We start from the raw sequence: 26,338 nt of genomic DNA, 5'->3' as shown, positions 1-26,338 counted from the left end.
TCAGGCTCCCCCTTTCATCAAGCTTCCGTGCTTTTGGGATCGACACCTGCTTTCCGATTACAAGCTCTTCCAGGAACGATACCTGTCTCTTTGAATTCACGCTTTCGTTTGCGTTGAGCTCGTCTTCAGACTCCCCCTTAGACTCGGCTGTCGGGATCGTAGTCTGGCTTTCATTGGTTCACAAGTTCAGGATCAATTCCTGGCTTTGTTATGCATCTGCTCAGGATTTGAAACCTGGTTAACCTGCATATCCTCTACCTCACAATAAGTTTCACAAATTTATAACCAATTAATTCCCGTAAACTTACTGGTAGATATCATTTTCAACAAACATATTAGTTACATCAAGTTCAAATAAATGACCTTGATTAACCAATATACACAATCTTTTAAAATATTTGTATATGACATTCAAAGTTTTCAACATATTCTCCCAAACCTGTTCATCATGATTAGCGCTCAAATTTTGAATATCAGCTCTTCAATATCAGTTGTCGAAAATCTTTTTGGATTTTTCAAAAATTTTATGCTAAAATACTCCGAAAATCTTTTTGGATTTTTGTTTTTGAAAGAAATGCAGTAAACAAAAATATACAAATAATATTTTTTGTGAGTTTGTGTAAGAGGATCATATCAGTTCATGAGACAAATCACTAGCACCGTTAAGCTTTAATCATTTTAAGTTCTAAACGATTCACCTTGATTGACGATATAGTTGTCCTCTTAAATTTTCACACAATTTTCAATCTATTCAGGATACGATTTTAGATGTTTTTAGGAACTTAGCTCAATTCATGTGTCCCACCTCTTGAATATACTCCCGTATCCAGAATCTCAATATTCAGTCTTACAGGCAAGAATACTACAATGATGTCTGTACATAATTTAGGGGTTAAATGCGAGAACTGAGGGATCTCAGGTCAGAACTTCCGTTCAGCAGAGAGATATCAGCTTCGACTTAGCAGTGTGTCCCCTTTAGAGGATCTTTTCAGCTACAACAGATGATTATCAATTTTATTGTCTAATCAATCTGAGGGCTATAATGCTATGTTTCAAGCATTTTGGTGAAAGTATTAGCCAGGGACTAGGTCAGAACTACCGTCCAGCAGAAGTCCCGGAATAATACCCCAGACATCATAGAGTACAAGCACCTAGTATATCAGAATACGAGACCTTTCAAACGAGATTTCAGGGGTTACCTATATATCCAAGTAGTGTTCCCCACAAATTTCGCAAGTTTGAAATTTTAGGTTTATATCCCGAATAAATCTACTAAATGTACGAAAACCTATCGTCACATCATCAGTGAGACCGTTTATCACATTTGACATTACATTTCTTTAGCATGCTGTGATAGTCCACTGATGTACTATCATTTCCTCTTTTATCAACAAAACTCATTTTTGCTTTTTTTTTTTTAATGTTTTTGGAATTTTCAAATTTTCTAATTTTTTTTTTTTAAAAATTTTTCTCCCCCTAAAATCAAAATATGTTTCAATTTTGATTTTCTGGAAAATTTGAAAACTGTACAAATAAAATGACAAAATGATATCGAATCACTTCAATTCGCCATTCATTTGGCATAAACAATCAGAACTCCCCCTCACAACAAACTATTTTCCCATTGTGATTTCAAAACACTTAAGTTTGTTTTAATCAAAATGGTTTTTCCGGAAAATTAGTTTTATGTGACATTTCATAAACTCGGGGTTTCATCACATTGTTTTTATACTAACACTTGTAGGAAAGATGAATCAAGTACAACTTAATGTCCCTGATTTATCTTTTGAAAGACGAAAAATCACCATAGTGAAATTTCTCAAGAAATGTGCCGATTCATGTTCCACGCTTACCAACCTGGGAACTCCGGCAAGTCAGGGTTTTTCACTTGAAAAGATCCACCCAAGCCTGACCAGCCTTGGGTTTGGTAGTTTTTACCTCAACAACTGGCTCTTCTGGTTTTGTCGAACCAGAATCATTGCCTGAGTGTGGCTTGTCTGACTTTGACCTGTCAGATACATCGCCGACACGTTTCTTTTTCTCCTTTTTCTCTGTTGTCCTCAAATTTGTAACTGATGAACTCGGCCTGTTTGACTTTGCAGTCGATTGAAGCGATTCATCAGTACTTTTATTCTTACCAAATGAAGAACCCGGGGACAAAATCCTTTCCAGATATTCTCTGGCCTTCTTCCTCTTCTTACGCAGTCTGTCTTTCTGCCCCTGAGAAAGTTTTACTTTTGTTTCCTGAACTTTAGGTTGTTGAACCTTCTGTTCTTTGGGCTTGACTTTGACTGGTTTCTTTGCCTTATTTTGAGATTCAGCCCTCGATCTTCCCATTGATCTCCTTGGGCAATCTCTGGCAATGTGTCCTCGAATTTGACAGTTAAAGCATCTTCGCGTTTCATAACTCCAATTCTGGCAGTTAACAGCAATGTGACCTCTAACTCCACAAGAGTAACACACTCTGTTATCATACCATATATCACCTTCACTCCAAACGCTCAGATCATAACACTGTCTGGCTTTGTAGTAATCTGCATTCCTCCTCAATGTTGGATTTGACTTTGGAGCACTGTGGTCAAACCTGCACCACTTATTACCAACATTTTGTGAGTTTTCATTTTTAACTTTTTGTGATTTTTGAAAATGATTGGATGATTGATCTGATGAGCTTTTATTTTCCTTTTTAGGATTTTTCAAATTTTTATCTTTTTGTTTCTGTTCCACATTCTTCTTTACAGGTTTTTGCGTTGAGCATTCACCTTTCTCAGTAGAATGTAAAACAGTATTTTTAAACATTTCATTTAATTTCAAAAATGTTTTTCTTTTTTCTTCCTTTTCTTTTTCATCATCAGATTTTTCATCACAATCTTCAATTTTGACTTTGTCAAAATTTGTGACCTTGTCACTTATTGGAACAGAATTGATCGGTTTTGGACAAGGAAAATTCAACTTGTCTGATGAAGTCACAAAACCTTTCAATTTCGTTTCAAGTTCATCAATCTTGATCCTGGAATTCTCAGCTTCATTTTCAAGCTGTGATATTCTCTCAAGATAAGACTTGATTGATTTTTCATTTTCAGTTTTAAGATTTTCAAGAACAGATTTTTCATTTTTCAAGACTTTTAACTGCTCTTGAAATCTTGTTTCACTCTCTTTTAAATTTTTGTTTTCCAGTTTAATCCAGAAATCTTCAGATTCTGAAGATTTGCTTTTGCTTTCAAAATCTTTTTCAAAAACAGCAATTTTCTTTTGAGCATCTCCAGCTTCATGCTCAAGTCGAATAATTTTAGCAAGATGAGAGTTTATTTCGCTTTGTTTTTCTAAATTATTCTTGCCAAAAATATCTCTCTCATCTTGTAAAATCTTCATTTGACTTTCGAAATCATTTTCCAATTTTTTAAAATTGTTGTTTTCCAATAACAAACTCTCAAGACTCTTTAAGAGTTTGTCATTATCAGATCTCACTTCCAGAATCTGTTCGTCATCAGCTTTCTTCTCGTTTTTCAGGGTATTGTTTTCCATTGTCAAACTCTCCACATCCTTCAAGAGTTTCACACTGACGGCTTCTGATTTTTCGCATTTCGAGCATACAACTTCACATTTTGAAGTTTCATCCTTCTTAGATTCTTCAATCTTTGTTATTCCTTTTCTAACCCTGTTGATTAATTCACTAAACTCATCCAAACTTATATTTTCTGAGTTTCTTTCTATTTCATTTAATAACTCTTTCTTTTTCTTTTTCTCCTCTTCATCTCCCCACCATTTCTTCTGCCAATAATCATCCTCTTCTTTGTACTCCTTGATGATGGCTTCGATATCTATCGTTTTGTGATCAATTGCGATGTTGCCATATTGATCAAGGTAGCACTCTCTGTTTGGATCCCATCGGTTTGCACGTTTTGCTTCCTCATAGACACCTGAGAGTCGGATGATCTTTGCTTCAGCAACCATTTTTCGATATTCGTACTTTTGTTGTTCTGTACGATTATCCTTCCACGGAATAGGTTCATTTTTCGCCATGAACTTATATTTGTGAATTACCTTGTAAATTCCCTCTGTGTTACCTGCAAATCAACAACCAAACAATCAGTTTAAAAATATCAAACAACTTAAATGGAACACTTTGCTTTGATTGAGTTGAATGGTAACATTAAAATATGTTTGAGCGGTGGAAAAATGAGATTATATTGGGTAAGTGGGGCGGTGCAATCAAAACAACTCTCAAAAATATATGCAATAAAGTGGCCGACAAATGTATTTGACTCACAAACAATGATTTGACCTCAAGAACTTTGATTGGTTGATTATGGCGGTGGGTCGGTGAATCACATGTGGGTATTAAATGCAATGGGGCAGTGACAATGAGATTATATTGGGTAAGTGGGCGGTGGTTCAGTGCAACTTTAATTCTATTGAACCTCACTTAGCAAATGGCCGACAAACAATTTTATTTACTCTGATAAAGTCACCTTTTGATCTCATGCATTAATGAGGTTGACTTAGTAAATTGAATTGAATGATGTGTAATGACACGATTAGCTTATTCGAACGGTGAGCAAAACATATGTCAGATGATGTTTCTGTTCGATCGGTCAGGGTCAAAAGGTCAACTTTTTATGCTGTTCGATTGGTTGATAAACGCGGTGATTCCTAGCCGATCGGCTAGGTCAACCAGTCAACGTTTTTTTAATGAATGTTAGAGGTTTCTATTCGATCGAACAGGAGGTGCTAGCCGTTCGATTAGGCCAATCGATCGAACAGCTGTTCGATTCAAAGGTATGCTAGCCGTTCGAGTGGCTTAACCGAACGAGTGGGGTGTTCGATCGAGCAAGGTGTTCGATCGAGCGGCGTGTTCGATCGAACTTGCTAGCCGATCGAATGGGGTGTTCGATCAAAGACACTTCCTATTCGATTCAAGACAAAACCAAAACTGCTGTTCGATCGGCTATACCAGCCGATTCAAGTGACACGTAAGACTTCTGTTCGATCGGCTATGCCAGCCGATCAAGAGACAATCCTGTTTCAAGTCAAAATACCTGCAAATATGAATCACTCAATCACATGCATTTGACAATTATATTCATCTTTAATCTCATTTGGCCACATATATTTAACAATTCATTTTATTTCTCCAAACTTATAAGTGGGTCGGTGCATTAATAACAAATCAAATCACACTTGAAACATGTGCATGTGTGAACGGTGATGTGTGGTGAACTTATTGGCTAAGCGAACGGTTGGTGCATCGATATGATCAATGATTTAATGCCGACACAACTCTTTTTACTGATAAGGTTTTCAGATTATTGCAGAATGTTGACTGAGATGTGTTGTAACATTATTTGCTAATCGATCGGTGGAACTGTTCGATTGGTTGACAAAAGTGGTGATTCCTAGCCGTTCGGCTAGGTCAACAAGTCAACGGTTTTAATGAATGTCAGATATAAAGCTGTTCGATTGGATGTTAAAGGCGGTAAAACAGTACTGAAGTCCTAGCCGATCGGCTAGGTCAACAGGTCAACAGTTTTTAATGAAAGTCAGAAACTGCTATTCGATCGATTAGGCTAGCCGTTCGGTTAGGCTAGCCGATCGGTTGGCATCTTCAACATCAACAGCAAACGTCTCAACTTTTTCGAACCAGAAAATTCAAGATTTCTCTCAAACGGCTTCGAATTAAGATCTGAAAATTTGTAGGCTTATAGATCTGATAGTTTCGCACAACATATCCAAAAATCAGCAATTTTCGACCGTGAAAACCTGTTCAATCAGTCAAAATTCAGTTAAAAACGTGAAGAACAAGAAAATATGAAGAAATTTGACAAATCTGAATTATTTTTGGCTCTGAATCTGCTCGAAACTTGTACGAATCTGTGAGTTTGATCTTCGCAACCGAGCACCTGCTCTGATACCACTTGTTAGGTCCGGTTTCGATACCGATTCGATTGCGTAACGACACGTTCGACGTGCGGAATCCGTGAACGTGCGTGACCGAACACACGAGATCGTACGAATGACGTGATTCTATTGATAATCTGACAAGTACAAGCTCCGTGAATCACGTTTTGCCACTTTCTCTCTCTAGTTTCTCTCTCTATGCACCTAGCTTCTCCAAGCTCTAATGTGGCAAAAGTCTTTAACTCTAAACCTAAGGCTCCTATTTATAGGCACAAGGTTATAAGAGATTCCCTCTTATTTACAAGTTTGCCACCTTGCCTATTTCTTATAATTACAATATAAAGCCTATTTTACTACAGTTTCAGCTACGGTTCTGATTGACGCAGGCGATAGACATCACTGCACTAACACTCACAAACGGTGAGAAAAGAGAAATGAACTCACATTGCAGATTTCTACGGGCAAAGTTTAGTCTACAGATATTCTTGATATACTGCTGATTCAATTTGGGCAGAGTCTAGTCTACTGATTAGCCTAATTCACACAAACGGGTTTGTAACTAATACAGCAATTACGACAATTCACGAGATTAAACCTTCACAACGATTAATCAGTGCAATACTCGATAATTCAATCGGATTCACAACGAATAACAGAGCATAGTCCGAATTCGAACAGCACTCTAATATTCAAGTCGAAATCACGACGAATAATCAAAGTACAAGCTCAATTGAGCAGCACCTGGACTATCGTTGGATAGTTACAATCGATCGGACGTTGAATCGTAATAGCGATCGAGTTATTACCCTGATTGCGGCAGTGTTTCGAGGTTTGTGTGTGTTAATTGTGGTAAACAGAGCATAACTCCGTGTATAATTCGACTTTTAACGTCGATTTTGTGCCAGAATTCAAGTCCCAACCTCTACTATTTATACACGAAATTTGACCATGTCGCGTAGTGCGAGGGGTACCCCCCATGGGCGTCGCGCTACGCGAGGGGTAACCTAGTTTCTATAGGTAGCCACGTCCCTAACTAGGCTTGCTGAGTTGATGAAATTGTAAAAATTCAAAACGGCCAGCAAGTTATTTAGATAATCGTAACTAGGGTTTTGCCCGCCCTGAGTTTTAGGGGCCCTGATCCTGATTCTGATTGTTCTGGAAATTTTAGGGTTAGTGCAGAATTACTTGGGTTTCTCAATTAGGGTTTCCTTAATAGCTAATTACCATCCTAATTATGGTTTTAGTGACAGTTGTTACATCCTCCCCACCTTAATAAAAATCTCGTCCTCGAGATTTGGGTTATGATATTTCTGTTAGATTTATGTCATAATTTAGTCAATGGAACTGGATTCTTTTAAGGTAAATGACACAGAGTCAAATTTTGTGAATACTAGTTGTATCAGTAGAGTTTAAAAAAATCCAACTGAAATAGTTCAAGAAATTGGTGACAACTGAATGAGATGAAATGATACAGTTTCGAATGGGACTAGGTTCAAGTCAACAGATATATGATCAAATAGATATCTGTTTACAGTTAGTGAAATGACTTTTTAGAATAAAATTCATGGTCAAAAGAAGACTTACTTTGATTGGCAACTGAGGAAAACTCAGAATCAATAAGGTCAGAATAATAGCACGAAGATCATTGTTATTTATCGAATCATATCAAGAGAAAAATCAGTGTGTTGACATTGCAAGGATACACTGGAATGCAATAAAGTTTAGTGTATCATTGTCTTAATACACAATTGTATCAAGACTATTTTCAAATGATGAGTCAAACGGAAGGCATACGTGGTTTTGAATGGTTCGTATGATTAGGATTAGCCCAAGCTACAAGTTTGTAACGACTTCGCAAGGTGTCGTAATGATTGGAATAATTTCAATAGTTACGGTGCTCGAACAATTTCACCGTATAATCAACTGAAAGTTTAAATGAAGAAAACTTGGATACTCATTTCAAATAGGAGTTTCAATTGATGATGAAAAGACAAAATAAAATATTATAAAATTTTCGATGATAGAAGAAACGTTTAGGAAGTACACCGGAATATGATACGAATTTGTGTACTTTTATCTTAACACATAGTTGTATTAAGATTGGTTAAGAATATGAACCAAAAATTAAAATTCGTATATTAGGAGTGAAATTGAAAATAGTTCAAGCTATAAATTTATTATGACGCCACAAGGTGTCATAGTAGTGGTGAATGAAACGAGTTTCACCATGATGTAAATCAAATGAAGTAAATCCGAATGTCTCAAATAAATACATTAGGATTTTGGATTGAAATTGAAATGACCAAAGATGATAAAGCAATAAAGATTGCGAAGTGCTCGATAGATACACGGAAATATGAAATGAATTTGTGTATCATTATCTTAGCACACGATTGTGTTAAGATTGTTTTGATAGAATAAATCAAAGCGATTCAATATGAATGAATAATTAAACCTGTATGTAAGAGGTGCAACGAGATTAGCACAAGCTTCAAATTTGTGAGAACGTCACCACAAGGTGATCGTGACCAAATAAATGATTCAACGAAAGTGAAAACCAAACAAGTTTGGTATGGATCTGAAATAGAGGAAATATTTGACGGAATGTATTTATTTATGAACTTTTATTTGTACTAGGGTCAAATAATAACTTAACTTAGATATATATCGGTGACTACGTCTGGTATCATTTCTGCTTCTTGTGTAGTAAGTGCGTATGCTAGCGCGTTTTTCTTAGCTCCGTCTGTTGTTCTAGCCTTGTTGTCAGATGCTTTGGTTAGTTTCGGGCAATATGGTTTGATATGTCAGGTTTCCCCGCAATTGTAACAGATGTTAGTTTTTCTTCTGCACTCTTCCTCTATGTGCCCGGTCATCTTGCAGAAGTCACAGTAGGGTGTGTTCCTAAAACGACATCGTCCTGAATGCGTTTTGTTACTATTTCTGCAGATAGGTTGCTCCAATGACGGTTCAGTTTCTTTCTTCTTGAGTTCTTGGGAAATTTTCTAGGCTAATTCTTTCTTCTTATTTTCTTATCTTGTGCGGATTAGTCCATCTGTCAGCATGTTAGCTAGTTCAACTGCTTCCTCAATAGTCTGTGGTCTAACGGCCTTGACTATGTCTCGGATTTCGCTAACTAATCCCCAAATATAACGAGAAATTAGTACGGATTCTGGCGAAGCCAGAGTTGGTACCATTCTTGCATATTCGAAGAATGTTGTCGTATATTCACGACAATTCACATCTATCATTTTATGATTTAGGAACTTGTTAGTTATTCGTTCCTTTTCATAAGGAGGACAAAATTTTCTTTCTACTACTTCCTTGAATTCTTCCCAGTTTATGGCATAAACCATGGTCCTTCCTTTTGCCTGAAGAATAGTATTCCACCATTCTAAGGCTTCTTCCTTAAAGAGATTAGATGCATACATCACCTTATCTTCTTCAGCACATTTGCTGATCGTAAGAACAGCCTCTGTCTTTTCCAACCATCGCAGAGCAGCCGTGGCACCTTCACTGCCCGCGAACTCGGTTGGTTTACAGGCTAGAAATTCTTTGTAGGTACACCCGAGAGTCATCGCCTTCTTCTTCTTGGGAAATGGGGTTTTGGGAATATCATTATTATCACTATTGACACTACGGTTAAAACTATCGTACCGTGTATGCTTACTGTTCATAGCTTTGGTGGGTTCTATGGGATTTTTAACAGCTTTAATTATTAAAGGTAAAGCATTAGCTATTCCTTGAGCTATTAGATTTTCTATAGCATTTTTATCCAAAGGATTTTCATTATTAGCATGAACTTCTGGATTATGCGATACTTCATTTGACATCTGGATTGCAAATATTTTCACTTATTAATATCACAAAATAATACCTCCAGGATATTATATGTGCATATTGACATATACATATTCATGTATAACACATAAGTTAATTTGTATTAATTTTCTAACTTTATTGTTTTAGGTATTAAAGAACACCTAATTAGCTTAAACAAGTGGCTTAACTTATACTAAGGCATCTTTTCTTATTCAACCTTTGAATATTATCAGATGTGCTACCAGTTAATAGTAATTTCCTAACTCTTTTATTTAAGTTTAAATACAACACTTATAGGCTCAGAATAATGGCTCGATCAGTGGCTCTGATACCACCTTCTGTCACGACCCCCGACCCACCCTGGACGGAATCGGGTGCCGTGAGCAGTCCCGTGGTACCGGTGATTATTTTTGAAAAACATTGCAGCGGAATTTTCATCAGGACCGTGAGTTAGGAAAAATATCAGAGTTTAGAAAACACCGGATTTGATTTAAATAGATGGGATAAATCCATATTTTAAAAAAAGATAAGTTTTATTTTATAAAACAATATTTCTTTAATAAGCCATTTCTTGATGCCTTTCAGTGCCGTATCCAGCCTTATGATAATTACCTGAAACATGTTTGAAAAAGGTTTTGTCAGCGGGAAATGCTGAGTGAATTCATTCCATTTTTATACAAATATATTGTTATACCTTACAGTATTAAGGTTTTATATTTATTTGCATTTACCTTACTCAATCAGTATTTTGTCACATAATAGCAATTCCAATATAACAGCAATAATATCACTCATTGGTTTACTTTCATCCAATAGTGAATTAATCAAATAACTATACTTTACTGTTATTCAATTTATCTATCATTAGGCAATTCCTATGACTGGGTCATATCACTGTTGATCATTCTTTCAACTAGTGACTCTGACCATATCACTTGTTCATAACACTGTTGATCATTCTTTCAACTAAGGTCTTTGGTCATATCGTTGTTGATCATTCTTTCAACTAGCGATTCTATTCATGGCACTGTTGATCATTCTTTCAACTAGTGCTTCTGGTCATTATCATTGTTGATCATTCTTTCAACTAAGGTCTTTGGTCATATCGCTGTTGATCATTCTTTCAACTAGCGATTCTATTCATGGCACTGTTGATCATTCTTTCAACTAGTGCTTCTGGTCATTATCACTGTTGATCATTCTTTCAACTAGTGATTCTATTCATAACACTGTTGATCATTCTTTCAACTAGTGTCTCTGGATATGTCACTGCTGATCATTCTTTCAGCTAGTGACTTTGGACATAATGATGTCTTATTACTTTGTCAAATATATTATTTCTAGCACCAAATCATGCAATTCAGAATAATGACATTTTATGTCAATTATTATAACTTATCAAAATATGTTAATTCACAAATTGTAATAATATGATATAATAACTTGACTACAAATAGAATACAGTATACTTGACTTTGTTATGGTATCTGCCATTTAGATTTATATATAATAATTATGGTTATGCTAACTTTCTGGATAATAGCAATGAGAATCAAATAATGTATAATACCTCCTATACCAGTAAAATATAATAACTTAATCACTGTAAGTATAACTGGTAACTATTTAGGATTTTAGAAAGCATTTTGTAATATAATTGTTTCACAAAAAGGTGATAAAACTTTGATAAAAGAGTATAGACTCACAAACGGTGAGAAAAGAGAAATGAACTCACATTGCAGATTTCTACGGGCAAAGTTTAGTCTACAGATATTCTTGATATACTGCTGATTCAATTTGGGCAGAGTCTAGTCTACTGATTAGCCTAATTCACACAAACGGGTTTGTAACTAATACAGCAATTACGACAATTCACGAGATTAAACCTTCACAACGATTAATCAGTGCAATACTCGATAATTCAATCGGATTCACAACGAATAACAGAGCATAGTCCGAATTCGAACAGCACTCTAATATTCAAGTCGAAATCACGACGAACAATCAAAGTACAAGCTCAATTGAGCAGCACCTGGACTATCGTTGGATAGTTACAATCGATCGGACGTTGAATCGTAATAGCGATCGAGTTATTACCCTGATTGCGGCAGTGTTTCGAGGTTTGTGTGTGTTAATTGTGGTAAACAGAGCATAACTCCGTGTATAATTCGACTTTTAACGTCGATTTTGTGCCAGAATTCAAGTCCCAACCTCTACTATTTATACACGAAATTTGACCATGTCGCGTAGTGCGAGGGGTACCCCCCATGGGCGTCGCGCTACGCGAGGGGTAACCTAGTTTCTATAGGTAGCCACGTCCCTAACTAGGCTTGCTGAGTTGATGAAATTGTAAAAATTCAAAACGGCCAGCAAGTTATTTAGATAATCGTAACTAGGGTTTTGCCCGCCCTGAGTTTTAGGGGCCCTGATCCTGATTCTGATTGTTCTGGAAATTTTAGGGTTAGTGCAGAATTACTTGGGTTTCTCAATTAGGGTTTCCTTAATAGCTAATTACCATCCTAATTATGGTTTTAGTGACAGTTGTTACAACAGTGGTTGGAACACCAGTTGTTTCAACAGCTGTTAGTCTATCATCCACCACTGCCACTACAACCACCTTTCCATCCAAAACATCATCAGTCCCTCCTCAAATAAAGAGGAGAAGGCTAATTCCTAAAGATGATGTCACTTCACCATCCCAAACATCTTCAAAACCTTTAGCTCTTGTCAATATACCAAAACCAGTTCCACTCTCTTCTGTTCCAATGCACAAGCCCTTACCTCCTGCAGGTGTTCAATTTCCTCTTGAACTGGAAGCAGTTAGAGAAGAAATAAAATCCTTTTATACTGAGGATGACCCTGCCAAAAGGAGTTTGCCTTCAATCAAAGGATATCCCTGGCCCAAAAATATTGATGAATATTTGAAGATAAAGGCCAAGCAAGTAGAGGATATCTCGAAAAGAAACACATAAGGGAAATCTGACAAAGAAGTATCAAGATACTACCAATATCTGCTCACACAAGTCAGTTCCCTAGAACGTTTTGCAAAGAATGTCAGTCAACAAATTTCAGAAAGAGCAGCTGAAACTTTGAAGAAAGACTACATTGAAAGCATTATGTTTCACAAGAGATACAAAGGAGAGAGACACATGTACAAAGAGTGGACTGTTCCTGAGCTTGAAATTGAAGCAGCAAGAATTCAAGACATGATAAAAAGTAAAGTCACTCACACTCCTCCTGATTGGGCAAAGTTCAAAAAGAATGTACCTGACAAACAGTTGGAACTAAAGAGAATGAAAGAAGAACTGGTTGCTACTTATTATGGTACCAAAAGACAAGTTGCTAGATGGAAAGAAGATGTGGTCAGGACAACCTACAAAAGGTTGGAGGAATTAAGAAAGAAAGATCCAAAAGTTCCTCAAAAACCTAACTATCCTGAAGCAGCAGTCTCAAAAAGACCACCAAATCTGCAGGTCAAAAGAACCACTGCTCCTACTGGTGCTGCCATCTACAAAAGAAAGAGCCAAAAACAGTTGGATGCCGAAACAATTCAAGAGTTAATAGCTGGGGATGACCTTGTGAAAGAAGGCATACAAAGAATGATTAGAGAAACTCTTGAATTAAAGCAATCTGCAACTACTGTCCAGCCAGTAATGAATCGGCCAGCCTCTCCAAATACTTCTGCAAATAAGCATCTCCCAAGAAACCCACCAGGCTCAAAAATACAAAAGTGGGAAACTGACAAACAGACCTGCGTATTGACTTTGCTCAGGTCTGGTGGAGAAGTGGAGAAAATATCAAGGGAACAAGCTCTTGGCCTGAGTCTTGAAGATTTGCAGGATCTCCTTGATCTTCCACTTAGCAGGGATGATGAAGATACAGGTGCCCTTGACTTTGAATTACAATTTAAAGGTCAGATAAGGGAGCTGTTAATGAGGAAATAAAATGTCCACAAATAATGAAGAGTTTGGCATTATCTGTTCCAGGGGGAGATTGTTGGGATTGAACCCCATCAGAGGAACAGATAATTAAATCCAAAACTGGATCAGAGCAGTGGATCCTGAATAAGCAGATGTTGATATATAAATCTCTCCCCTTGAAAGTGATTACAACTACTGATGACCTCCTATCTGCTGATCTTGCTAAACTGCTGACCCATAACTGCTGCTCAACTAAAGATCTGATGGAAGACTAAAGTCCTGGTGATTCAATCTACTGCCTTGAGTCAAGCACTGCTGATCCGGACAAGTGCTGCTGGGTTCACAACAGTAGAAGGTTGCAGCAGCTGTTCTAAAGTCTGTTTTGTAATAGAATGTATTAGCAGTAGTTAACACAAGTAGTGTCTGTATATATCAGAGGTTAGAGTTTGTTAGGAGGTTAGATGTCACTTTCATGGTGACGTCAGCAATGATGCTCAGTAGTTTGCAAGTGCCTATAAATAGTTCAGTACTTTGTACTGTTCTATTAGCTCTTTGCATCATTCGTCTTCTTTGCACGAACAAACTACTGAGCTCTGGCTGAGGGGGAGTTTGCATTCATTCATCAATCATTGTAATCGTGTTTGAAATAAATTCAATCTTTCGGTTCATTGTGTAAAGATGTTTGATAAAAGTATTACTCTCGTTTGATTGTATGCAAAGTTTGTTTTCATCTTAATTTCCGCTACACACTCATCCATCTTCATCTTCTTTACAAACATAAAATACAATCAAAATCAAACTCAGATCCAACAGTTTAGTTAGAATCCAACTTCAAGTTATAATCCAAAGACTTTTTTGATATTCTTAATAAGTCTTTAGTTAGAATAATATCTTTTAATATATCTCAAACTTTTCAAAAACCAAGTCATGTCAGGATCTTTTGTTTGACTTTTGTCCTTTTTGTTTTTTTTACTACTTACCGTGTACTGCTTTACATCTACAGCTGTAAAGAAAGATTTTACTGTTGTCTCATGCTTGCTTCAGTCTCTATAAGTACTTCATCAAGCTCAACACTCTACAAACCCTTAACTACACTCAACTGACGTACTGCTTTTACATCTACAGCTGTAAAGCAAGATTTTACTGTTGTCTGAAAGAGAGCATGCTTGCTTCAGTCTCTACAAATACTTCATCAAGCTCAACACTCTACAAACACTCAACTGAGACAAATTAAACTTTCAAATTGTAAGTTTATCTTAGTTGAACTAAATCCTACTTTTAAATCTTGCATCAATTAAACCTTCAAAACATCAACCTAACAACTTCTATTTTACTTCGATTTCAGAATATATTGACTCTTTGCATCTGGATCTTGCGTTGTTTCTCGGCTCTCACATCAAGGTTTCACATTTTTTGTCGGCTTTTTACATCTGCCTCTTGCATTGTTGTAAGTTCTTCCAAATTTCTTGGTTTTTTTGTAACTTTTAACTGTGGCTTTTAACTTTAGAAGGTTGTAAATGTTGAAATAACTGTGGTTTTTGGATCTGTATTGTTTAACTGCCTCTTTGTTTTTTTTATTAATTAGTTTTTGTTGTTGAATCCAGATGTATTGTTTAACTGCCTCTTTGTTTTTTATTTAATTGAAAGGGTTGAAATCCTGTCAAAATTTTATCGGTTAAAGGTTGATTGTTTGATATAACTGTTTTCTAATTGTCTGTTTACATTTGTTTATTTGTCAACTAGGAAAAAAAATATGGTTTTACATACTAAATAATAAAACAATATATCTTTAAAAACCTTTATTACACGTGTTGAATTACTTTTGGGTGTTTCTAACCGGTGATTAAGCATCACGTTGCGGGTCAACAAAAAATATTACCCAGATTAATTTCATGATTCTCAATTGCATAATTGATTCTCAAATGATCCTACACACACCTATGGAAGATTTAAGATTGGAAATATAAATGTTTGGATAAATATTCATGGAAAGTTGGTGATAAAAATTGGGTTGGGTAAGAATCATCTTTGTAGGTATATGTTTTGTAATAATGTTGTTAATCTTTCTTTTAGTTTTTTATTTGGGTATTTGTAACATCCCGAAAATACAAATTTTTAAATTTGCAATTAAGTTGTGAATAAATTAAGTAAAGTAATCTAATTAGAAGTGGTACTAACTTAGTTAGTTTAACACTTATGAGTAGTTAAAGACATCAAAACAAAATAAAAGAAACTAGAGGGACTGAAGTGTCAAACTTGGAAACTAGTTTTAATAAACATTTTATTAAAACACAAACTCAATAGAAATTGAGTTGGTGGGATCGACCAGAAGCCAGGGGAGGGCGACCATAGCTCTCCAAAACCCTAACAATCACAAAACAACCAAATTGAAGGTCCAAATCTGATCAAAAACGAAATCTGAGCTTAGATTATTGATCCTCATAGCAAGGGGGTTATAAGGTATGTAAAATTTGTTGAAAACCTCCTACTTGAAATTCTCATGAAGTTGGGAATTCTGAAATTTGTGAATGCATGTAGATTACTTGGTTTGATTAGGGATGATACAGTGTCTAGGAGTAAAAACCTAGACAATAACATGTGAAATTATGACTAATTCCTGAAATTCTCATGAACACCATGAAGATGATTCATGGGTTTTGTGGAAAACTAGTAAACACTAGGGTTTAGAAGGATTATTCTAGTGTGAATTGGTCATAGAAAGCAATTTCTGAAAATTATGATGTTTAAAAGTTACATGAAAGCTTTAGTGATAAATAAGTATAGCTAAATAGCAAACTATGAACTTGAAATATGAATGATATAAAATTCTGCCCGTTAGGTGTTCGCATAATGCCTCAAAGAAGACTTAAATCTGAAAATTTGAGTTAAACCGTATGATGGTGATGTCTAGGCAAAATATGCGAATTGTGTATTAAAAAGAGTTCTAAACGCGTTTCCGTTGAACTCAATAGGAAAGGATACCGGAGCTCCAAGTGGACAAGCCGGTGGCGACTTGCGTTTGAAGGGAGTGCACTAAAGGTATGTAACTTGATACGTTACATTGATGAATTGTTGTTAAATTATGTGTTGTTGATAAAATTGTGTTGGTGATAGCAATCATGTACGTTACTTAATTCCGTAGATTAAGAATTGGTTTGTAGTCGTTTGGTAGTCATCAAAATGTAGGATTATCCGTAGATGAACCAAACGGGTCGAACAATGATACTTTGTAATGTCAATATTGTAAGTAGAAAGAAGTGGCGGTAATGGTCACAAGAGCACGAAGCCATAGGTTTGGTATTGAAGTGCCGGTGATAATAAGCCCCGGAGTTTGGGTAAGAAGCGCCTTAGGTTTACTAGTTAAATGGTGGTAAAATGGCTAAGATAGAATGGGTCGAATAATTTCATATGGACATATAGTCTTTTGGTTCGTAAACAAACTTTTCGAAATGGAATTGGTAATAGACATGTCGGTAATGAAATTATAGACGCATAGGAAAAAGAATCACTTAAAACGGACCTACGAGTCAAAAGTTATGGCAAATTGAAGTTAGGATTGAAAATAATTGGAGCTGGGAACATACAACAGTAGCAACCACAACATTCTGTGAAAAACAGGGCGTCGCGCGACGCCAAGGCCCTACGCGTCACGCGACGCCCCCTGATCCGAGAAATTTTTATCTTCTTGATTGTTTGGCCCTTAGAACTTGTTCATACCCATTTTAGCTTCATCAAAACTAACATTTGTTGTGGTTTTGATCTTAGGTGTTGTTGGAACTAACCGGAAGATGATCGAGCTAGCTTTTGAAGAACCGAACACTATTTACAAGCTTCCGCAAATGTCCTAAACTTTAAAGGATTGTTATTTTGAATTGTAAACAAATTGTTAAATAACTTTAGGGATGTTTTAACTTAGTCGTTAGTCGATTAAGCTTTTTGTTACTATTAAATTATATTTATGAAAAACTATGCCACATAAGTATCTTTTATAATTTAAATGGTATGATTTATTATTAAATTCAAGTAAATTAGACGGGTGTTACAGTATTTATTGATAGTTGGGTTAATCTTTCTTTTAAATTTATGTTTGGGTATTTAAAAACATTTGAAACAGACAAAATCGGTACTAATCGAAGCAAGTCAACCATTTTAGATCCACACCATTCGGTTTTTACCATTTAACGATTCGGGTTGAAACTTAAAACTGATCATCTAATTGATTCTCAAATGATCCTACACACACCTATGGAAGATTTAAGATTGGAAATATAAATGTTTGGATAAATATTCATGGAAAGTTGGTGATAAAAATTGGGTTGGGTAAGAATCATCTTTGTAGGTATATGTTTTGTAATAATGTTGTTAATCTTTCTTTTAGATTTTTATTTGGGTATTTATTGATTATTGGGTTAATCTTTCTTTTAATTTTATGTTTGGGTATTTAAAAACATTTGAAACAGACAAAATCAGTACTAATCGAAGCAAGTCAACCATTTTAGATCCACACCATTCGGTTTTTACCATTTAACGATTCGGGTCGATTCGGGTTGAAACTTAAAACTGATCATCTAAGATGAACCGATTGTTTGATCTTTTATTATTAATTTTTTTATACGAACTAATGATTTAAAAGATATTTATAAAAAATCAGTTTAAACCAAGAAAACATAACCCTTAAATTACCATACATGTAAACTATAGGTCGGCAACTAATTTGGTTTGTGGCTTTGCAGATCTTTTCCGATGTTAACATTAAATTTAGTATGCAAATATTCACTCAAATTAGTGTTAATATTTTTCATCGTAACCATTTAAATTGATGTACTTTTATTGTTTTGTCCAGCTACTTGACTGTTTTGAACTCTTCTTGTTTTTAATTACATCTACTTCCTTGTTTTGTACTATTCTTGTAGAAGATCACCAAATAATCGATAAACTAACAGAAAAACCAGTGCCATTATATCACGAATAAGAAAACTAACTTAAGTACTATACAATATTTCATGAGACGACGGATAAACTAACGGTAAACAATTATACTATTGTAAATTGCCACTCCCGCCGCATCGCGCGAGTAAGTAACTAGTTAAATATATACATATATAGTGTTAGGAGTGTTATACATACAATTATTATTACATAATATATAATATTAAAAAAAGTTAAACAAGGCAACTTTGAACAAATATCAAGATTATAAAATTTAGTTAGTAAACTGTTAAAATGGTTCTAGAGGTTTAGTCACTTTTGTCACTTTTGTCCAAAACTCAAACCTTTTGAATCTGGCTCCCTGTAGTTTCAATTTTGTTGCCATTTTCATCGAAAAGCAAAATTTGGTGAGATTTTTCAGTTAACATCCAGTTTTTTTTTTTTTTTGTCTTTTTCCTCCCTTTTAAAGAAGGGCAAAATGGTCAGATTTTTTAATTTGTTATAATAAAACGTTAAAAGACCATTTTGCCATTCATTGAAAGGGAGAGAAAAAGACAAAAAAAAAAACTCGATGTTAATTGAAAAATATGACCAGATTTTGGATGAAAATGACAGCAAAATTGAAACCACAGGGACCCAGATTCAAAAGGTTTGAATTTTGGACTAAAGTGGCAAAAGTGACCAAACCTCAGGGACCATTTAGTTTACTCTTACTAAATTACTAAAAACGAGCTTGATTTCAAACATGTTTTTCTATATACAAGGCGCCCGTTAAGGTTATTTTGGATTTGGGAGGTATGATAAGAAGATTCCTATGGGGAGGATCGAGTTCGAAGAAGAAAATGCATTGGGTGGCATGGGATTGGGCTGCTACTCCAAAAACATTGGAGGGCTTGGTCTTAGTAAGCTGAAACATTTAACATTGCGCTTCTAACTAAATGGGGATGGCGTTATGAGGCAAAAAAAGACAATCCTTGGAGACGTGTTATTGAGACAATTCATACTAGAGTTTCATTGGATATTATCCTGGGGGGGGGGGGTTGTGGTAATATTGCTAAGGCTCTTTCTAAGACGATCATCGATGGGCGGCCCTTGCAGCATTTTAGTAAAGGGGTAGTCGTAAGTGGTGAAGCAGTTGCTTTTGGTTAGATCTGTAGGTGGTAAATGAGCCTCTACGCTGCAGATTCCCGCCTCTTTTCAGCATTAAGTTGGATAAAAAATGTCCGGTTAAGGATAAATTGGGTGGGTTGGATGAAACAGGTGGGTCGACATGGAGTTGGAGTAGGCCGTTGTTAACGGCTGATGAAGAAACCGAGTTGTTTGCGTTTAATGCACTGCTAGTCAACGTCGGCTTTCTCAGGATCGCAAAAAGTGGGCGTGGATAGGAGAGTCGAGGGGAGACTTTAGTGTTGGTTCAGTAAAGAAACTTCTTTCGACTGGTTCAGACTATAGTAATGTGTTTGTTTATAAATGGTGCAAGTGGATCCCGATGAAGTGGAATATTTTTGCTTGGCGATCGGAACTCATAAAATTCCTACGGATTTAGCTCTCAAGAGGCGGAATGTGGATTTAGAGGATGCGTCGTGCTCGTTATGTAACTCTGGGGATGAGTTGGTTGATCATATTTTTACATCATGCTACATGGCTTCGGTTATTTGGCAACATGTGAGTTCTTGGTGCAAGGTTCCAAATATTTTTGCCTTTTCATTCAGAGATTTACTTGGCATACCTCATTCTTCGAGTCTTGCGGATGTGGCTAAAGAGGCTCTATATGGTATCATTGTTATTGGATATTGGAGCATATGACGAGCTAGGAATGAAGCTAAATTTTCCAACAAAAAGTTGTTTGGGCTGAAGATATCATTAGTGAGGTTAAATCGTTAGATGAAGTTTTGAGGGACTGGATTGCCTTGTGGAATGAGCGATTTCATTCCATTGATCAACCAAACACCATTTTTTTCATTCCCCACAATAATTCATTTCATTTCACCTCTCATTCGTACATACCAAACACTTAACTCGTTCTATCATTCTCTGCAAACCTCAATAAAAGATACAAAAATAAGAACTCATTTATTTTTGTTCCAAGATTTTAAAAGGCATGTGCGTGCAATTGCTTTGAATGAACATCCTTTTTTTATTTTACTTTGTAAAATAATAAGGAAAATTTGCAATGTATAATTCCACACAATGCCCATTTTAAGAATAATGGGGTTGGTTTCAGTACAAACCATATTTATCCTACAAACCGTAAGAACAGATTCTAGCACTTAAAAAAAGTTAAATTAGCACATACTAAAACAATACATACATAAAAGTAGCACTTTTGAATTATATTAGCACATGAAAATTAATCAACATAATTGATTTTAGCACATAAGTGAAATGATATGAGCACTTTCTTTATCAACACATTGTAAATAAAAGAAAGATCCAAATAAAGAATTAATTGCTTGTTAGCATAATTATAAGGAATTCAAGATAATTGATATTATTTAGGTTATCATTTTACTATTTCTCTATAATTGGTTGGATGACACATGACACTTTTTAAATGATTCTTAAAGTTTGTATACAAAATATGGTTTCTATTTGATCCTACTCTTAAGGATAATTTTAAGTATTAATAAAGGCTCTCACTATCTGCACACCAAGTCAGGCTATCTGCACAATTAGGGTTTGCATACGCTGCGTATTGACCAATACGCAGCGTATAGGGTTACCTCAATACGCTGCGTAGAGGCCTATACGCAGCGTATGTAAGAGGTAGGTACACGACCAGACAGTCAAACCTAGTACCATGTCAAATCAGTCTGACATAAGGTGCGTAGTGATCAATACGCAGCGTATGTCAGACAGATTTGACACCGATACGATGTTGTCCAGGCACGTGAATAAAGTAATACGGTGAGTAGAGAGCAATACGCTGCGTATTGAAGTGTCACATGAAAGTCTATTTATCCATCCATTCATATCTGTTACCCATCGAATTCAATTCAATATCCCCTTCTTTCTTTTTCATCTTCTTCATCAGTAAACAATTGTTAGTTTTTTATTCTTTCTTGTTAAAATGTCATCATTTTGGAACGATAATTATTTCGGTAATCGCTATTCTAACGACACATGGGGAGCAAATGCTGCCAATGAGGAGGAGGAGGTTGTGTCTGGAGTCCCTATTGATCAAAAAACACAGTTGCCAGATTTGAACAAGACTCTCACTCCACCTGTTGATGAACCAAATTATCTGGCGCATCAAGTGTATCCAGATTACATATACGGGTATGAATCTCCGTACGTGCAACAAAGTGGATACGGTGCTGAGAATGCACCTGTTGATGAACCATATTACCCGACGCAGCAATCGTATCCGGGTTATGGGGTATACGGGGATGAAGGTGGATACGGAAGTTACAGTGGATACGGTGGTGAAGGTGGATACGGGGGTGAAGGTGGTTACAGTGGATACGGGGGTGAAGGTGGATACAGTGGATACGATAGATATGGGGGTGAAGGTGGTTACAGTGGATACGGGGGTGAAGGTGGATACAGTGGATACGATAGATCTGGGGGTGAAGGTGGATACGGTGGATACGGAGGCTACGGTGGATACGAAGAACATGGTGGATATGGTTACGAGCCCCGTAACACATCACTTTATGAACCATCTACCCCGGGCAATCCGTTTCAAATAAATGAGGTATCACATTAAAATAATAATTATTATTATTGTTAAAAATATTATATTTATAAGTATAATTATTAGTATTATTGTTAAAAATATTATAATTCTAATTGTTATTATTGTTATTATTGTTAAAATACTATAATTATAATTATAATTGTTATTATTATTGTTAAAAAGTATATTTCAATTTAATTATTTAACTTGAATATCACTGATTTAAAATAATTATTATGGCCTTGGAATCATTTTAAATAAATAAAATGAATTAAAGTGGTTAAAATAACAATAAATAAGTTCATATAAATAAACCTAAAGTAGTCAACTAAAACATTTAAAACATGAACTCCATTGTACAGACTAAATTTCATGTAGCAAACAGACTAAATTTCAAGCTTTCAACACATAATCACAAATAAAAACAATCAAAATTACCAAAATAGTCCCTGAAGTTTCGAAAATTGACACAAATGGTCCCTGAAGTTTCATATTTTACAAAAATAGCCCTGAAGTTTCGAAAATTGACACAAATGGTCCCTGAAGTTGTGAAAATTGACACAAATGGTCCCTGAAGTTTCGAAAATTGACACAAATGGTCCCTGAAGTTTAAAAAATTGACACAAACGGTCCGTGAACTGTTCAGTTAAGTATGCTAATGGAGTTAGTGTTTAAAGAAAAAAATCTTTATATGAAAGTTAACCTGGTTAAACCATTCAGTTAAAATAGTTTCAATAATGACCATATTAGTCCCTGAAGTATGAGTTTCAATGATTATTATTATTATTATTATTATTATTATTATTATTATTATTATTATTATTATTATTATTATTATTATTATTATTAGAGTTATTATTATTGTTAACGTAACTTTTTTTTAGCGTTTCATGTCTCTAACTAATTTGAAGAATTGGGTACAAGAAACGGGAAAGGAGTATGGTTACGTAATAGTTACCCGTCGATCAAAAAATATTGGCGGTACTACTGGGATGGTATGGCTTGTGTGCGACCGTAGTGGTGAGAACCGTAGTAAAGCAACAGTTAGGAAAGCTGGTAGCAAAAAAAAACGGTTGCCCATTTTCATTACTCGCCATTCGGGACGTGACGAATGACACGTGGGAGTTAAAACTGGACTGTGCGAACCATAACCACGAACCTATGACGAGTCTGTTGGGCCACGCTTTTGTGCGAAGATTTACTAAAGCCGAATACAAGTTAGTGGAGCAGCTAACTGCTCAAAACATGGAGAAAATGTATAACCAACTCGTGGGGCCTAACGAGCGTCGATACTAAGTTCGTCGTCCGTAAGGCGCGTACGGGCCTAAATAAAAAAATATTATTTAGTCGACGTCGTCCGTAAGGCGCGTACGGGCCTAACGAGCGTCGAAACTAAGTTCGTCGTTAAAATATTTTTTTTATTATTTAGTCGAAGTCGAACCGTATGGCGCGTAGGTCCCTAACGAGCGTCGAAACTAAGTTCGTCGTTTTATATTTTAACGACGAACTTATTTCGACCACGCAAACGGGTGTCTAAACGGCTGCAAACGCAGCCGCAAACGGCTGCGAAATCGCAGAAAACTATTTTATATTAAAATATAGTAAACACTCGTTGGTTTATCTAATAATTTTTTTGGTTTTCAGGACGAGAAAGATGGATGCTGATAGGGAAATAGAAGAAATTAATCCGGAGCAGCCGCAAAAGCAGAAGCGTCCACCGGCGGATCCTCTCCTGAATCACCTGTATTTGGAGTTTCCTCCGGAGTCCGACGCTGCTCTCCGTTGCGACAAGCTTTGGAAGATGCACGTCGGTGCCCATTTTGCGGTTTCTTGGAAAACCCTCCGGGAGCTCGGGGCGGAAGATTGGGCGCGGGAGTTTGTTCCCTGTGATTCACCGTGGGATCGACTGTTTGAGCTAGCGTTTACGCCGAGCTACAGGGAGATACTGATCAAGTTCCTGTCGTCGTTCGAGTTTCATCCTCGTCGGCCAAATGAGGCCGTGGACCCCGCGCAGCCGGCCGAGGTTTCGTTTCGCATGGGTGGCCAGGCGCGTTCTATGTCACTTGCAAACTTTGCGGTGCATAGCGATTTGTATACGGAGGCTGAGATCGCTACGGATCTATATAGGACGGTACATTTAACACAAATTTTGTATTGTTATTATTATTATTTTAATATATAAAATTTAAGATTTAATATTAATTTAACGTTTAATAAACATTCGTGTAAACAGGGGTTGGTAATTGTTGATAAACCCACGCTTTTAGGGTTTTGGGCTCTGATCGCGGACATCGGTCAGTGGGACTGTAACACCCACCCCGTAACCCGGGTGATTGTGCACAATTGATACACTTACAGCGGAAACAAACTAAACTTTCCTTAAAACTTATAATAGTCTGAGTACAACACTTTATTTATTTACAAACTTTTGGCAATTAAGAACTCCTTCATCTTCTAAAACTCCACAACTATCAAGTAGTTCCTATAGCTTTCCTCACGACTTACCTGAGATAAGTATACTCAAAACGACGTCAGATATATACTGGTGAGCTCATACTATACAATTTTTATAAAGACAGACCACAGTTTACATTATATGCATATACAATATGGGCATGTGACCACATTATAGTCAGGTTGGACCTCATTGAACCTTATAGGTCACATTTGACTTGTCACAAACCACCGCACAAGAGACATACTGGTCCTCCAGCTGTGTCCCCCTACGGCCGTCACATAGGTATGAGTGTGTGTCGCTGGACCTTATAAGCACGAAGTGCCTGTGGGTACAACACCTTATTACCCTTCCCAGAGTGACACACCTCATTAAGCATAATAGGATCCCATATACCCCTACTGACACATGCATACTGCAGCATTCTCATTATTAACAATTATGGACGAGTATACTATCACAGTTTAAAAGACAAGTATGATGACTCACCTGATTAGCAATTGCTTAACAGCCGCTAGTAATACTGGGTTATGTCTCAAGGTCCTGACACAATTACATAATCCTAGGTTAGGTAATGGTACACCTAACTAGTCATTTTCATGGTTGGATATTGGTTAGCACTGCCTTGTTTAAGCATGGGTGATCAGTTCATGCCTAACTAAGGCTAGCCTACCCAATACCTGCTTCTGACAATAACCCTAGTACCTAAAAATAATACTAACACTACTACTACTAATATATTATTACTAATAATAAAACTAATATTAACTACTAAAAATAAATAATAAATAACTAGACATAAACTTAAACGAGAGTATACCTCAAAACTATCTACGGCACGTTGATGTAGAGTTTCCCTACTCCTGCTCCTACTCGCGCTCCAAAAACGACTACTAACAACACCCAACGGGGTATCGTATACTCAGGATTCTCTATACTAGAGCATTCCCGTTAAAGAAACTGGTACCTAAACAAACTACTGAGACTCTTATTTAAAGCAAGCAAGCAGGCACCTCAACTCCTTTTTTGGATGTGGGATTCATTGACGTGCCTACCTACCTGCTTGACCTGCTAGCTTGCTTGCTTATATATATTAATTCAGCTGCTTAACTCGTTTTTCTTGTATAACTTTTAAAATATGTCGTTTTATAAAACGACGAATATGTCATTAGAACGAGCATATTTTTATCTACGTTTTAACCTAAGTTTCATTAAAAACGGAGTAAGGTAAATAAAATAATATATTTAATTATTAATATTAACGGTCTCTTATATTAGCCAAGGTTTGTCAAGATATTTCACCTTTCACACAATCATCTTACTCGTTTAACAATATATGAAATATAAATTACATATTTCACACGTTTATAACCAGCACATTAAGGTTCGGGGTATTACATCCTTCCCTCCTTACAAAAAATTCTTCCTCGAAATTTGTCATTACTTAAAAAGATGAGGGTACTTATCTTTCATTATGTTTTCTAGTTCCCATGTAAAGTTGGGTCCATGACGTGCGTTCCACTTGACTTTGACTAACTTCCTTCTTGCGTAACTTTTTAACCTTCCTATCTTCGATTTGTAGTGGTTCCTCAATGAAGTTAAGTTTTTCGTCAACCTGTACATCTTCCAGGGGTATTT

General features: G+C 36.1%; 1 long non-coding RNA gene across 1 annotated transcript; it reads left to right on the top strand.

Annotated features, from left to right (window-relative positions):
- Positions 1-14,706: 14,706 nt before the first annotated feature.
- LOC110880633 lies at positions 14,707-15,182 on the top strand. The gene is made up of 2 exons (XR_002559400.2): positions 14,707-14,882; positions 14,983-15,182. It is a non-coding gene; the product is annotated as an uncharacterized LOC110880633 (long non-coding RNA).
- Positions 15,183-26,338: the final 11,156 nt, after the last annotated feature.

This window comes from Helianthus annuus, chromosome 10, assembly GCF_002127325.2.
Source record: "Helianthus annuus cultivar XRQ/B chromosome 10, HanXRQr2.0-SUNRISE, whole genome shotgun sequence".
NCBI classification, from domain to species: Eukaryota; Viridiplantae; Streptophyta; class Magnoliopsida; order Asterales; family Asteraceae; genus Helianthus; species Helianthus annuus.
The sequence above is the reverse complement of the archived record's forward strand: the minus strand, read 5'-3'. Positions and strand labels throughout refer to the sequence as shown.